Here is a 15,676-nt window from a genome sequence, read left to right on the forward strand (position 1 = left end):
TTGTTATTTTGTTGGACTAGAGCTTCCAGGATTCCTCACCTTTGTCCTTGCAAAGCAATTGAAGACCGGCTCATTTTATGTCCACATCTTATCATCACATAGTATAACATTATGATACCTGTAAATGTACAAAATTGCCAGGAAAAAACGGCCTTGCCACAGGTTACTTACATGCTAAAATACAATAATATGGAAGGAAGTGAAAAGAGATAAGAAAGTGGAATATCAAAGGTTCTCAAGGGATGGATGTGGATACATGTAGTTACAGATCAATCTAGTTCTTGATGCACTGATATTGTATTCCTGATATTAGTCCAGACTGGCAAGCTACCAGACGAGACTACAAGAGGAGCAGTACTAGACTTTGCTCTCCTATTCTTGTGAAACACAGGTCAAGAGATCAGCAACCATCTGTAAAGGCTTTCTTTTCAAACAGATTTCTTTAAATCGGAGTTGAAAAAACACTACCGGTCATAGAGGGCAAGGATGTATTCTGAAGCTTTCATAAACCTCCATCTTTGGGGAGGTGACTTTTTATGGAGGTCCCAGTCTTACTTCCCATTAATGCCAGTGGTAACGTCTGTACGTAATTGAGGGCATGGTCTTTGTTGGATCAGGTCTCTATTGCACCAGCAGAAATGTCAGCATGATTTTGCTTCTGGCAGATTAAGGTCGTCAAATGCCACCGTTAAAACTGCTAGTATAGCAAACAATAAAACAAAACACAAGACAAGCATCTTGCTTTGGTCTGTTTTTTCCTCCCTGCCTGCCCTTTATCTCATGCATAAGAATAGTTGAAAATTCAATCACATTACATTGAGCAGAGAAAGAAGAATCAGAGCATATTTGGCACACTTTAGTCAAAGAAGATGAGCAGGAGGTAAAGACAGGAAGCATACTGTCCATTAGAAGCTTGCCAAAGTGCTGAACCCTAGCTTCCCAAATAGATTTAGCACCTTGGAGAGCTCCGTTAAAACCTGGACCAAAACCCAGAACTGATTCTTTGCTCGATTGACAAAAAAAAAATCCCAACTGGCACTCTCCATAAGCAAAGAACTTCATCTAGGTGAAACAAGCTAAGATCTAACTACAAGGAGGCTAAAGATGCAAGGAGCATCTTTAGCCCCAGAGAGATTCTGGTAGACCAAATTCCAGTAACCAGTGGGACCAAAGGCAAAAAGATACAAACCAAAATGCCAGAGTATGATATTTAAAGCTTTTACTATCATCAGCTAAGCCATTAGAGATGCATTTTGATGTTACTCATTAGATATTTGGGAGAGTAATATCTCTTCTTTTCTCCTAGAACAGTGTTTCTCAACCTTCTTAATGCCGCAACTCCTTAATACAGTTCTTCATGTTGTGGTGACTCCCAACCATAACATTATTTTTGTTACTACTTCATAACTGCAATTTTGCTATTGTTATGAATTATATTGTAAATATCTGATATGCAGGAAGCATTTTCATTCACTGGATGAAATACCCATACACCCACATTTGAATGCTGGTGGGGTTGGGGGTGGTTTTTGATTTTGTTGTTTGGGAGTTGCCGGGATTTATAGTTCACCTACAATCAAAGAGCATTCTGAACTCCACCACCAATGAAAATGAACCAAACTTGGCACACAGAACTCCCATGACCAACAGAAAATAATGGAAGGGCTTGGTGGGCATTGACTTTGAATTTTGGAGTTGTAGTTCACCTACATCCAGAGAGCACTGTGGACTCAAACAATGATGGATCTGGACCAAACTTGGCATGAATACTCAATATGCCCAAATGTGGTGGAGTTTGGGGAAAATAGACCTTGAGATTTGGGAGTTGTAGTTGCTGAGATTTATAGTTCACCTACAATCAAAGAGCATTCTTTGAACCCCACCAATGATAGAATTGGGCCAAATTTTCCACACAGAACCCCCATGATAATCTTTGGTGACCCCTCTGACACCCTCCTCACAACCCCTATCAGGGGTCCCAACCCCCAGGTTGCAAAACACTGTCCTAAAAGCTTCTCAGACACTCTGAAAATGGTCAGGAGGGCATTGTAAGACACGGAAGGCTTCCTTCTCTGAGCAGAAGACGACAAGGCACTATATAAGGACTCTTCACAGCATAACAAAGACAACAGCAACCACAACAATTTTATTTCTTACCTGCCTCTCCTCATGGCTGGAGGTGGGTTACAACATTGCTAAAACACAGAATCATTTAAAAAGTTAAAAAATGTATGCTCCATGAGCACCATGCAGGATGATATCCAGTGTGTGACATCCAAAGAGGGACAACAAGGAGGAACATCTGGGAAAATGTCACTGCTACCTCCTTGCCCAGGATCTGCCTTTTGAAGCAATCATCTCACACTTTCTAATTGTAGGATCTGAAATTAAATCCATTCGTTTTCGACAGTAGCTACATGATGTTTCTAAGAAGCCCACAGGCACAACATGAAAACAAAAGAAGAAATCATTTTTGTGTTGTCATCAACAAGTGAAACAACTGAAAAATCAATAGAACCAATTAGTGTTTATGGCTTCTAGTACATTCTTTTCAATGTCTTCCATCTTTTGGAAACCTAAAGAACTATCCCATTAGCCCAAGGAATACACACATCGGGGAAAGACTGCAAATGTGGTCCCTAAGCTGACTGGCCTGGATTCCTATTAAGCAAAAGGATCTACTTACCCTTGAGGGAAATGTCTTTCATCCCTGTCCCCAACCCCTGCCTTGAATTAACACATCAAAGGATTTTTAAATTGGAACTCTGTCCCATTATTAATTTAGTGGGAGTGAATGCAATGCCAAGAGCCTTAGCTCATAGGAATCCCTGCAGAAACCTCTTAGTCCATGACTGAAGTTTCTCTACATTGCAAGTTCAGCCAGAGACAGAAAACTTCAAGTGAAATTGAGACTTACCGTCAGGCAGCAGAAATGGAATGCCTTTCAGGACAGACTTTTTAACCAATATATATATGGTAAAGGTTTTCCCCTGACATTAAGTCCAGTCCTGTCTGATCCTGGGGGTTGGTGCTCATCTGCATTTCTAAGCCAAAGAGCTGGTGTTGTCCACAGACACCTCCAAGATCATGTGGCTGGCATGAGTGCATGGAGCACTGTCACCTTCCGGCTGGAGCAATGCCTATAGATCTACTCACATTTGCATGTTTTCTAACTGCTAAGTTGGCAGCGGGAGCTCCCACCACTCCCCGGATTTGAACTGGTGACCTTTTGGTCAGGAAGTTCAGCAGCTCAGTGGTTTAATAAATATAATTTATTTTGGGCACTTCTACCCGGCCCTTCTCAACCCCCTAGGGGGGACTCAGGGCAGCTTACAACTGGCACAATTCGATGCCAACAATTCAACAGATAAAATACATAACAGCAATAACCACAATAGTTAAAACATTCAATTAGTACAATAACAGCTAAAAGCCAATCTAGTGGCCAACGTTCACCGAGTTCTAAAATCCGTAAGTCCATTCAGCATTACCATAGTCCTTTCCAGATTCTGGTCATCATTACCTTGTCAGTCTGCCAGATTACCCAAAGAATTAGTCCCATATCCATGTTTTTAGCTTCCTTCTGAAGGAGAGGAGGGATGTTGATGACCTAATTTCCACGGGGAGTGAATTCCACAGGCGAGGGTCCACCACTGAGAAGACCCTGTCCCTCGTCCTACCAGCCTCACTTGTGATAGAGGCGGGACCAAGACAGGGCCTCCCCAGAAGATCTTAAACTCTGAGGTGGGACATAGAAGGAGATACGTTTGGACAGGTACGCTGGGCCGGAGCCATATATATATATAAGGATCAGTGGCCTCCAACCCAGTGGTGACTTACATTGGTGTGGTCATTGCCATGCCATCTTATGCATCTTTTAAAGCATATCCTGTACCCCATGATTTCCCCCATTTCTTCCCTGTTCTTACGTCAGCTTTCTTTTTTCAGCTCCCGTTTTATGAAGCCCAAATGGGGAAATAATCTGGGGACAAGCCGTACCTCTGAGACCATAGTTTAAATAAACCAGAGTTTGTAAACCAGCAACAAATAATAGCTTCTAATCAAACCATTGTTGACATCAAAGGATAGCCTTGGACACTAAGCTTATGATAGAGAATAAACCTGATTGATGTCTCAACAGTACTGTCACACCTCAAAGTAGAACCACCTTGCTTACGACACCAAAGAACACACCAGCAGTAGTCTTTATAGTTTTATTAAAAGAAAAGATAAAAAGTTCAAAAAGCAAAAGTATTTTTCAAAAGATCAATCCAAGCTAACATAGGCAAACAAGATCCATGAAGGCATAGGCAATGCAAAGTCACAGAATCATAGAATCATAGAATCAAAGAGTTGGAAGAGACCTCATGGGCCATCCAGTCCAACCACCTGCCAAGAAGCAGGAATATTGCATTCAAATCACCCCTGACAGATGGCCATCCAGCCTCTGTTTAAAAGCTTCCAAAGAAGGAGCCTCCACCACACTCCGGGGCAGAGAGTTCCACTGCTGAACGGCTCTCACAGTCAGGAAGTTCTTCCTCATGTTCAGATGGAATCTCCTCTCTTGTAGTTTGAAGCCATTGTTCCGCGTCCTAGTCTCCAGGGAAGCAGAAAACAAGCTTGCTCCCTCCTCCCTGTGGCTTCCTCTCACATATTTATACATGGCTATCATATCCCCTCTCAGCCTTCTCTTCTTCAGGCTAAACATGCCCAGCTCCTTAAGCCGCTCCTCATAGGGCTTGTTCTCCAGTCCCATGAGAACATGACAAAGTCCTGACACATGAGTATGAAAAGCTGCAAGATAAAGCCAAAGTCTCTTGGTTGAAGCAGGAAGTTGCTCTGACACTGAGGCATATTCAAACAGTCTGTTTAATATTCTTCGGACAACATGAAGGCATTCCTATGGCCCTGGGCCTCTCTCTCTTGCCTCCTGGCGATCTTGACACTCCTTCGCACTTTCAATTCCAACCGATCAGCTCGACCTAAACCACCGGCCCCATCAAGGTCAAATCCCTCGTTAGCTGGCTGAGAACTATCCTCCCTTCCTGCATCCTCCCTTCCTTCATCAGGCACCTGGCTCTCACTCTCAATAGTTTCACTTTCCTCAGCGTCAATCCTTGCTGTAGGAAACAACTGAACTTCTGCGTCCTGGTCTTCCTTGTCTAACACAGGAACATCCTTGCTTTGCACCTGACTCTGAATCTCATCATCCCCATCAGAATCATTGACACCATCACTCTGTGATTCCAGCTGAGTCACAACAACTACTACCAGACCTTTTTTTTTAAGTGTTGGCATTAACAATCCAAGTTTACATTAGGTTCTATGCCAGTCAAATATCTAGAGTAAGCACTGAATTAAGCCCACATGTTTAGCTATGATTTTCATTCACAATCTCAGTCCTGGTTTACTTTGCCTCTTCAAGAGGATTGTTTGTAGACAAAACAGGCTTTCCTGGATGCTGATGCCCCACTCCATGCTGCTGACAAACAGGAGATGACATCTCTCATCCTTGAAACAAACATGCATACCAAATTAAAATGCTGCCTGGAGGCACTGCCTTTGACTTTCCATCTTGCTATGGAAGAAAAGCTTAAAGAAACACAGAGCTGACTCAGAGTAAGATATGGTTCTTGTCACCAGTGGCTTCTATAGAGAGAGAAACTCATTCATGTCTTTCTGGATAGTAAATGCTCAAGGACAGCCTGTTCTGGTTGAACTGGGTGGCTTATATACAAATGCTTGATAGCCCTTGGGAGATAGGACAATGGTAGGGTACTACTCAATGCCAACTCTATTGCAGACAGCACAGACTATGCCAAAAGATATGGGTCTCATCTAATAATCCAATGGGCAAATTCGCTCAAAATGCACTCTTAACCTCTGTCCCCAAGTAACTCCATCTACTTACAACAATAACTATGATCAGGGCCGTAGCCAGAAAAAAATTTCCGGGAGGGTTGACAATTTTGGGGGGGGGGGGGTTGAAAATTTCGGGGAGGGTTGAAAAATTCAGGGGGGGGGGTTGAAACCTGCCTCCTAGCTCACGCTGAAGCAAAGAGCACAGCAGGGGGCAGAGCAGCCTTCAATAGCCTACAACTCTGCCCCTGTCAACCACCTCCACCAAGTCTGGCCTCCTTAATGAGAGCATTCAACACCCCCCCCCCCCAACTTGGTTGCTTCACTACATCGGCTATTGCTGTAAGTAATGACAGTGTGAATAAATTGTCAATATTTGCTTGAGATACTGCTTACAGTTCTGGAGGGACTCTTAATTTTTTGCATCTCATAGACTTAGCAGGGGGATTTGGTTAACCAGTTAAAATTCATGAGTAAACCAGGTTTTTTAAAAAAATCTGAAACATTTCTGGGGGGGGGGGGGGGTTGAACCCCTAAAACCACCCCCTCGCTATAGGCCTGACTATGATATCATAGCCTAGCCAGTGTCAGGGAATATTGAGAGGAACATGGCACATTCAAATAATCTCAATATAGTATCTTCCAATGAAGGAAACCTTCTCAAATGCTTTTCATTTCAAAGCTGTTACCTCAACTATGTGTGTGATGCATCCTAAAGAGTCCTAATCCATCAGAAGCAGCCATACCATAGGAGATGCAGCAGAAGAGTCTAAAACAGTCGTGTTGATTTTAAGCTCACCCAGCAGATTTTTATTTATCATATCAGTAGCGAACCGAGGGTATAATTGTAATGTATTTGAAATGCACAAAGTTTAAAAACTTGGCATTATAATAAATGTCCTTTGACCAGTAGTTGGCCACTTGGAATGCCTCTGGTATTGCTTTAAGAAGGTCCTCCATTGTGCATGTGGCAGGGCTCAGACTGAAGTGTAATAGGTGGTCTGTGGTTTGCTCTTCTCCACACTTGCATATCATGGATTCCATTTTGTGGCCCCATTTCTTAAGTTGGCTCCGCATCTCGTGGTGCCAGAGCACAGCCTGTTCAGTGCCTTCCAAGTTCCTCAGCATTCTGTGTGCTCAGGAGGGAGTATCTCATTTGGTATCAGCCATGGCTTGAAGTTCTGGGTTTGAGTCTGCCACTTTTTGACTCTCGCTTGCTGAGGTGTTCCTGCAAGTATCTCTGTAGATCTTAGAAAACTATTTATTGATTTAAGATGTTGGCATCCTGACTGCTATCCAAACAGGAGAGGGGCCAAAGATGCCACTGCTTTGGTCCTTTCATTATTGGCTGCTACTTGTCAGCAGATGTCAGGTGGTGTGATATCTGCTAAACTGTAATTTCTCCAGTGGTGTAGGGCGTAGACATCCTGTGATAATGCAGCATGTCTCATTAAGAGCCACATCCACCGTTTAAGCATGGTGAGATGTGTTCCACACTGGGCATGTATACCCAGCAGCAGAGTAGCAAAGCACAAGGGCAGATGTCTTCACTGTATCTGGTTGTGATCCCCAGGTTGTGCCATTTAGCTTTTGTATGATGTTGTGAGTTGCCATTATCGAAAAATTGTATGATTGAGTTAAAATCAAGTAGTATGAAAGCTCTGTTTGTGGACTTTGATCTGATGCAGCTGATTCAGACGTAAAAGTACACAGAGATATTGGAACACATTTTCAGATAAAAGAGACTTGTTCTTGAAAGTAGCCAATTTTCTATTGGCTTTGGCACTGGGACATCAGAACATAAGGAGAGCTTTGGTAGTTCAGACCAAAAACGTATCTCGTCCAACATCCTGTCTCCCGCAATGCTTGACCAGATGCTTCCAGGAAGTCCAAAAACAGGACACAAGGACAACTGCCTTCTCCACTTGCTGTTCCCTAGCAACTAATATCAGAAGTAGACTTATCCACCTTTGATTTGCCTCATTCCCTTTTAAAGCCTTGTACTTTGATGATCATCCACATACACTCAATAGAATTTCATTAATAGATTTGATTATTGCTTGTGCAAACTTCTTTTAATTTTTCAGGTCATTTTTTTCAAATTCTAGTTTTTTCAAGTGATCATTGAAATAAAAATATATAGACAAACAAATCTAAGCTCTATCATACAAATTGCACTGATATCTTTCTTAAGACAACTAGAAAACATTAAATTATGCTAGTATATTACCAACTTCAGTTCAGCAAAAATATATATATAGTTCAGAGGAGATATTGTGGATTATCTGCCTTGATATTCTGGATTATATGGATGTGTGAAAGGGCCCTGAGTATTCCTTGACTTTAAAAACGGTGTAATTCATGGGGCCATCATACATCAGTGACTCCCAACACTTTTTTGACCAGGGACCATTTTGACCAGGAACCAGTCTCCAACATTAGTACCAAAAGGGTTTCAAATTAGTTTTTGGTCAACTTTAGATTCGGTTTGGTTATTTGTGGTGCTCATTCAGAAAATTGCATTGGAAAGACCACATCAGCTCTAGTTTCTGATACAGAACATATAGGGGAAAGAGAGGAAACGGGAAATAAAAGAAGTGACAATAGAATGTGCACAAGCACTAATAGTATTAGGGTGGAAAGATAAATCAAAATGGATAGTAAATAAATGGTACCAATATATGGTGGAGCAAATGGAATTTGAAATTATGAATGTGAAATTAAATTATTTTAAAATTAAGGAAAATAGAATGAGAGAAATTGAAGAAAGATGGACAAGGGTAAAGAACTACTGTATATACTCGAGTATAAGCCTAGTTTTTCAGTCCTTTTTTTAGGCTGAAAAAGCCTCCCTCAGCTTATACTCGAGTCAAGGTTTTTTATTATTTTCATCTATTATTATTATTATTATTATTATTACATTTATTATTTTATTCTTTATTATTATTATTATTATTATTATTATTATTACATTTATTGTTTTACTCTATTATTACTGTTATTATTACATTTATTGTTTTACTCTATTATTACTGTTATTATTACATTTCCATTATTTTACTCTATTATTATTATATTTATTATTTTACTCTATTATTATTGGAAGGATATGTAAACACATTTACACTGAAGAAGGTTTAAATAATGCTTTAATCAGAGGACAGTCTTATCTTAACTTACAGTTTTATTCAAAAACATTTAACCTACCGATGCCTCAATTAATGCAATTTTATTGGTATCTATTTTTATTTTGGAATTTACCAGTAGCTGCTGCATTTCCCACCCTTGGCTTATACTCGAGTCAATACGTTTTCCCTGTTTTTTTGTGGTAATATTAGGTGCCTCGGCTTATACTCGGGTCGGCTTATACTCGAGTATATACGGTATATTATGAATCTTTCTGGAGATCAAGCCATAAGAAATAAGATACAAATGTTATATAGTATACAGGGTGGAAATGTATAAAGATAAAGATATAACAATTGTCTCGAAAGAATGAAAATGTAAAAGAAAACAATTCTCATGTTGGTGGTGGGAATTGTAAATGTTTTGTCTGTGCACAATATGTGTTTGTTTTCTTGGTTTTTTGTATTGTTAAAAAAAATTTTTAAAAAAAGATACAGAACATATGCCATCCAGTAGTTGCCATCTGCTCACCCACAGAAAACTATATTTAATAATCTAGAGCTGATGTAGTCTATCCAATACAATTTTCTGGATCAGCACCCTAAATAATCTGAGGAACAGGCCTAAAAACAAAGACACCAAGACACCCCCACTTCCAGACACCACATGGAATGGCTCTGCTCAGGAGGAGGGAGGAGGAGAAGCCGCAGTCAGGAGGCTTGTTGTCCCACCTTTTGTGGGTAATCAGCCTCTCCCCTCCCAACATCCCCATTGCCTCGACATTATAAGATCAATCACTTTTGTTGCAACAATGTAGTAGTAACGGTGAAGCCATAGGCCATATTTTTGTTCTTGAAGACCACTGGTGGTCCATGGACCACAGGTTGGGAACCACTGCCATACATCAATAGGAAACCTGAGCATTTCCACAAAGACACATTATTCTATACACATTGTTCATGCATAACAGATCTTCTTCCCTTGTGCTTCAGATATACTATAAATCAAATCTGCTTTCATAAAGCAACCTCATGCCTTTCTGTCGCTTAGGCAATTAATCCACCAGGTGTAAATAGTAAACACTGTAACTTGAGGATTTGATACTGATTGAATGCATTGCTCTTCAAAATACAGGATGTTTAAAAATGATGGACCCAATACGTAGTTAAGAGCAAGATGTTAACATCTTGTGTCCCAGCAGATGGCAGTAAAAGTGTTAATCATCAGAAAGCCTGCAAAATCATTAGAAAATTTGGAAGAAAATGTAAGTTTATTAACTTACCAAAAAAAGAAACCCCATAATTTTTAGACCCCCAAATGAAATGTCCTTATTTTGCCACCCCATAAGAAGCGAGAATTTCCCAATGCTCCTCAGTGTAATCAAATGCTAGGGCCCTTCCACACAGCCATACAATTCACAATATCAAAGCAGATAATCCACAATATTTGCTTTAAACTGGGTTATCTGAGCCCACACTGCCATATAATCTCTTCAAAGCAGATAATGTGTGATTTTTCAAGAACGCCCATGAAATGCCATATAACACTAGTGCTGCAACATTTACATTGGCTTCTAACTGAGTACTGTGGCTTGTATAAGATGTTAGTTCTGACCTTTAAAATTCTTTATGGCCAGGGTCCATCGTACCTTAGGGACCGTCTCTCCTCCCATCATTGGAGGTCGCAACGACCAGCCCAACGTGACTTACTCTATATACCGGGTCCTAGAGAAGTGCACTTGGAAAGGACCAGACGCAGATGGGCTTTTTCTATTTCTGCCCCTGCCTTATGGAATTCCTTGCCACCCTATATGAGAGCCATGCGTGACTTAGGACCTTTTACTCTAGCACTTAAGACCTGGCTTTTTACTAGAGCATTCGATCTCTGTTAATTTTTAATTTCTGTATGTATGTATTTTATCTTTTACAATTTAGCTGTAAATCGCCTAGAGCATTCTTGGATGGAGGGCAATTAATAAGTAATTAAATATGATGATGATGATGATGATGATGATGATGATGATGATGATGATTTTATGCAAAAGTATGGAAGGGGCACTGGAAAGCCAATAACAAGAGAGATCGGAAGCTAAGGTTCTCCAATCCCCCTATACTATACGGTCTTCCAGGATACTACATTCCATTTTATCAGGCTTTCTGTCCCATGACCCTCAAAGCTGATGACTATTTCATATGTTTTATGTAATTATGTTGTTTATTGTTTTCATTTTTGGTTTTATTTTGCTGTAATTTGTTGTTTGGGCTTGACCTCAAGTAAGCTGCCTCGAGTCCCCATCAGGGAGATGGTGGCGGGGTATAAATAAAGATTATTATTATTATTATTATTATTATTATTATTATTATTTGCTCACTACATGTTCTGTGTTTACTGGGAATGTTTTGGATTCTTTCTTTCAATGGGCAACATCCAGTTGTGGTTGATTTCGCTGTGTCATGACATAGCAGCAGTAGCAGATCATGAGAGTTATGGTTCAAGGACAATAGAGAATCACAGGTTGGCCAAACTGCCTCGGTGTAGCAGGAGAAACAGGAAAGTTGGGCACAAGGAAGGCAATGGTAGGAATTAAAGGGGTGGGGAGGGTTGGGGGGTGAGCTGTTCTAGTGATTTTACTGCTGTAAGGCTTAACTTCCTTTGGGAAACTCAGGTAAATAAAGATCAAACTGCAAAACAAAGGTTTAAAGGGGTTAGAGAGAGTATGTGATCCATACAAGAGAAAAACAATTACATGCAATAATGAGCCTTCCTGGAAGACCAAAACTCTACTACCATTGGAAGTTTTATGCTTTGCTACAGGGGTTAGCAACCCTTTGGCATGATTGAGAGTAACTATTTCTGCATTTTCTGTAGGCAAATATGCCTTTAATGAGGAAAGCAACATGAAGTGAGAGCTGTACATAAACATACCAACTTCCAGCTACCTCTTGGTACTATATGCATGAATTATGCTGTCTGAAAACATCCTGAGAAGTCTGGATTTTGGAATACCGAGGAGGGGAGAGATTGCTGATGAGAGTATGGCTAAATTACTTTTTCCCCCTGTCTGTGTCCTTCCTTCTTTCCCCATCTGCATCATGCATTTTTCCTTCTGCATTGCTGTCAATGTTTCTCTGTACACTGAAAGTCATTTCAAATCTTATTAAAGAGGTTTCAAGGGGGAACATGATGCCTTTGTGTGAAGGTGGTATTGCCTTTTCTGCATTTACAGGAACAGCATCCAGTTTTGTCCTTTACCCAAAATGGAGGAATAAGCAACATTCAGCCCCTGCTTAAAGTTCAAGGATATAAGGAAGCTGACTTACAATAACAGCAACTAAAAGAGCTCACAGAAAGGTGACTTGCAGGCCTTTTTAATAATAATAATAATAATAATAATAATAATAATAATAATACTTTATTTGTACCCCGCTACCATCTCCCCAAGGGACTCGGTGCAGCTTACATGAGGCCAAGCCCACAGTACATCAATAAACAAGCAATAACAAAACAATCAAAGCAATACAATTAATATAAGTCACATAACAAAAATATGTTTTGTTTTTCAAATGAGCAAACCCTTTCTCCCTCCCTCTCCTTTGTATCAATGTGTGGCAGGATATTGGAGGAGAAAACCACAAAGGGCTTTCCTCTATGTATGTTATGTGAAGGATGCTTACATCTAAGGTAACACATTTTTAAACAAATATGTAGGAATGGCATTTAAATCTCTGTGTTAAGGTCATATGCATTATTGAGGCTGCTATACTGTGAAAGATCAGAAATGAATATATGTGCCTATTTTATCAGAAATACCCACCTGTTCTTTCACATTTATTAACCATCTCATTTGAAAATACTCCACAGCAGACATGCCAGCACTCAAATACGTAGTGTTATACTTCCAGTCATCTGCAGTCAATGTAGTTAGCTTTTGCTGCATAAGGATGATGTATATTGCAGTCAATCCACAAGAATGATTGACAACTGGGAAATAGAGGGGGGAAACATAGAAGCAGTGACAGACTTTGTATCTCTTGGTGCAAAGATTACTGCAGACGCAGACTGCAGCCAGGAAACCAGGAGATGCTTACTTCTAGGGAGGAGACCAATGTCCAATCTTGATAAAATAATGAAGAGTAGAGACATCACACTGGCAATGAAGATCCGCATAGTTAAATCAATGGTAATCGCCGTAGTAACCTACGGATGTGAGAGCTGGACTATAGGGAAGGCTGAGCGATGGAAGAGAGATCCTTTTGAACTGTGGTGTTGGAGGAAAGTTCTGAGAGTGCCTTGGACTGCGAGAAGATCCAACCAGTCCATACTTCAGGAAACAAAAGCTGACTGGTCATTGGAGGGAAGGATATAAGAGACAACGATGAAGTACTTTGGCCACATAATGAGGAGACAGGAAAGCTTGGAGAAGACAATTATGTTGGGGAAAGTAGAAGGAAAAAGGAAGAGGGACCGACCAAGGGCAAGATGTATGGATGGCATCCTTGAACTGACTGGATTGACCTTGAAGGAGCTGGGGGTCATGATGGCTGACAGGGAGCTCTGGCGTGGGCTGGTTCATGAGGTCATGAAGAGTCGGAAATGACTGAACGAATTAACAACAACATATTGCAGTCTAAAACATCTAAGGGACACTGGCTGGAGAAAACCAGCTTATTGCTTCAAGATGGAGTCATGTGCTTGGCTGATAACAAGGGGTTCTTTTGGTATTTTTCATCTGGAATTCCCATGATCCCTTATCCTTGGCTATGCTGGCTAATGCTGATGGAAATTGCAACCCATTTCTATTTTACACCCCGGTTTTAAAGGGAGAATTGTATAGCTTAGTCGGTTCAAATATCCTGAAGGCCCCAGATGTTGTCTATTCTCAGAAGATAAACAGAGTCAGTCCTGGTTAGTACTTGGACATAAGATCATCAGAGAGAATACCATTACCAAGTGCTATAGGCTACATTCAGAGGAAGGCACTGGCATACCATCTCCAAGTACTTATTTCCTAAGAAAACTATATGAAATTCATGAGGTCGTCACAAGTTGACAGATGGTGTCAAGCCATATGCATTCTGTTCCATTCATACAGTTCGATAGTAGAAAGTGTGCACAGCATACTAAAAAGCTGAAGGTCAGTCCCCTGTAACGTTTTCTAGAGATAAATCCACTCTGTCTGACTCCTTGACAGTTACTGTCAATCGGCATACAGAATGGGAACCAATACTTTCCAGTTGTGTCTAAGGCAGCTTTCAATATTTTGAGACCAAGTTTGAGGACAATTTATATTTTGTACAATTTAAGTTCATGCCATGGATCTGTGAGTTAGTTTCTTTAGGGCTTGCAGTCAATCAGCAAGAATGATTGATTCCTAATTGTTTCAAAATAGTAGCAACGAAGCGACCTGAAATGATAGTAGTAGAAAACTAAAGAAAGTTTGAAGCAACTGGTAATGTATTACACTAATGTAACAGTTTGAGACACTTCAGTTGTCATGGATCTCTCCTACTAAATCTTGAGATTGGTCACTTGCTGATGTACTTTGAGTTTTTTACTCAAAAGCTCCTCTAGTGCTGTGCTTCAAGGGAGAGAACTAGAACTCTCTGGTCCAGCAGAGAAGACTAAATAGCCTCTCATTAAGCAACAGATCTAAGGATGAAGCCATGCTAGTTACAGTGGTATCAAACTGCAAGTGGTAGTACTGTGCAATGAAGATATACCCAAGGCATGTGAAAGAGTTGTGAACTCAGGCACATGCCTACACTCCAAATTCTATGAGAGTCTTACAAGGGCTGCGTCTCTGTATAGAAGCATTTGGACATATTTTTTTTTGCCAGATGCAAGATACACACATTTCCTTCAAGGTTTTATGGAGGTCACAAGTAGCACCATCATGTATGCAGAAGCAAGGCAAACACATGGCTGCATGCACATCCCCTTTTGCACATTAAGTGTTATGTTCTTTTTTTGGATATTTACCATTCAGTGCAAAAAATGTAATTATTATTATTATTATTATTATTATTATGGAAAATGAGCACTTCAAACTACTCTGGGACTTCCGTATTCAGACTGACAGAGTTTTGGAGCACAAGACTCCTAACCTCACAAATGTGTGTGAGTGTGTGTGTGTGGGGGGGGGGGGGGGGGGGACAAGTATGGATCATCAATGTCGCAATTCCAGACAACAGCAGGATTTATGAGAAGTAACTGGAAAAGCATACATGATATGAGGATTAAAACTGCAAAGACTCTGGCACAAGCCAGTAAAGGCACACTGGGTGCAGTGCCTAAAGACCTTGGTCTGCACTTAAAAACAATCGATGCTGACAAAATTAACATCTGTCAGCTGCAAAAGGACACTCTACTTGGATCTGCACACATTATTTGCCAACATATCACACAGTCCTAGACACTTGGGAAGTGTCCTACATGTGATCTTGTTTTCTGTGTACTAATCTGTTTGTGTATCAGATAATAATACTGATAATATAATAATAATAATAATAATAATAACAACAACAACAACTTTATTCTTATACCCCACCACCATCTCTCCAAAGGGACTCGGGGCAGCTTACATATGGGACAAAATGCCCACAAGACACAAATGCAGAACAATCAATTAAAGCAAAAACACAATTAAAATAAGGTTATAGTAAAATATAACAATATAAAATACGACAAACCA

The sequence above is a fragment of the Anolis sagrei genome, chromosome 7 (genome assembly GCF_037176765.1).
Source record: "Anolis sagrei isolate rAnoSag1 chromosome 7, rAnoSag1.mat, whole genome shotgun sequence".
Classification (NCBI taxonomy): domain Eukaryota; kingdom Metazoa; phylum Chordata; class Lepidosauria; order Squamata; family Dactyloidae; genus Anolis; species Anolis sagrei.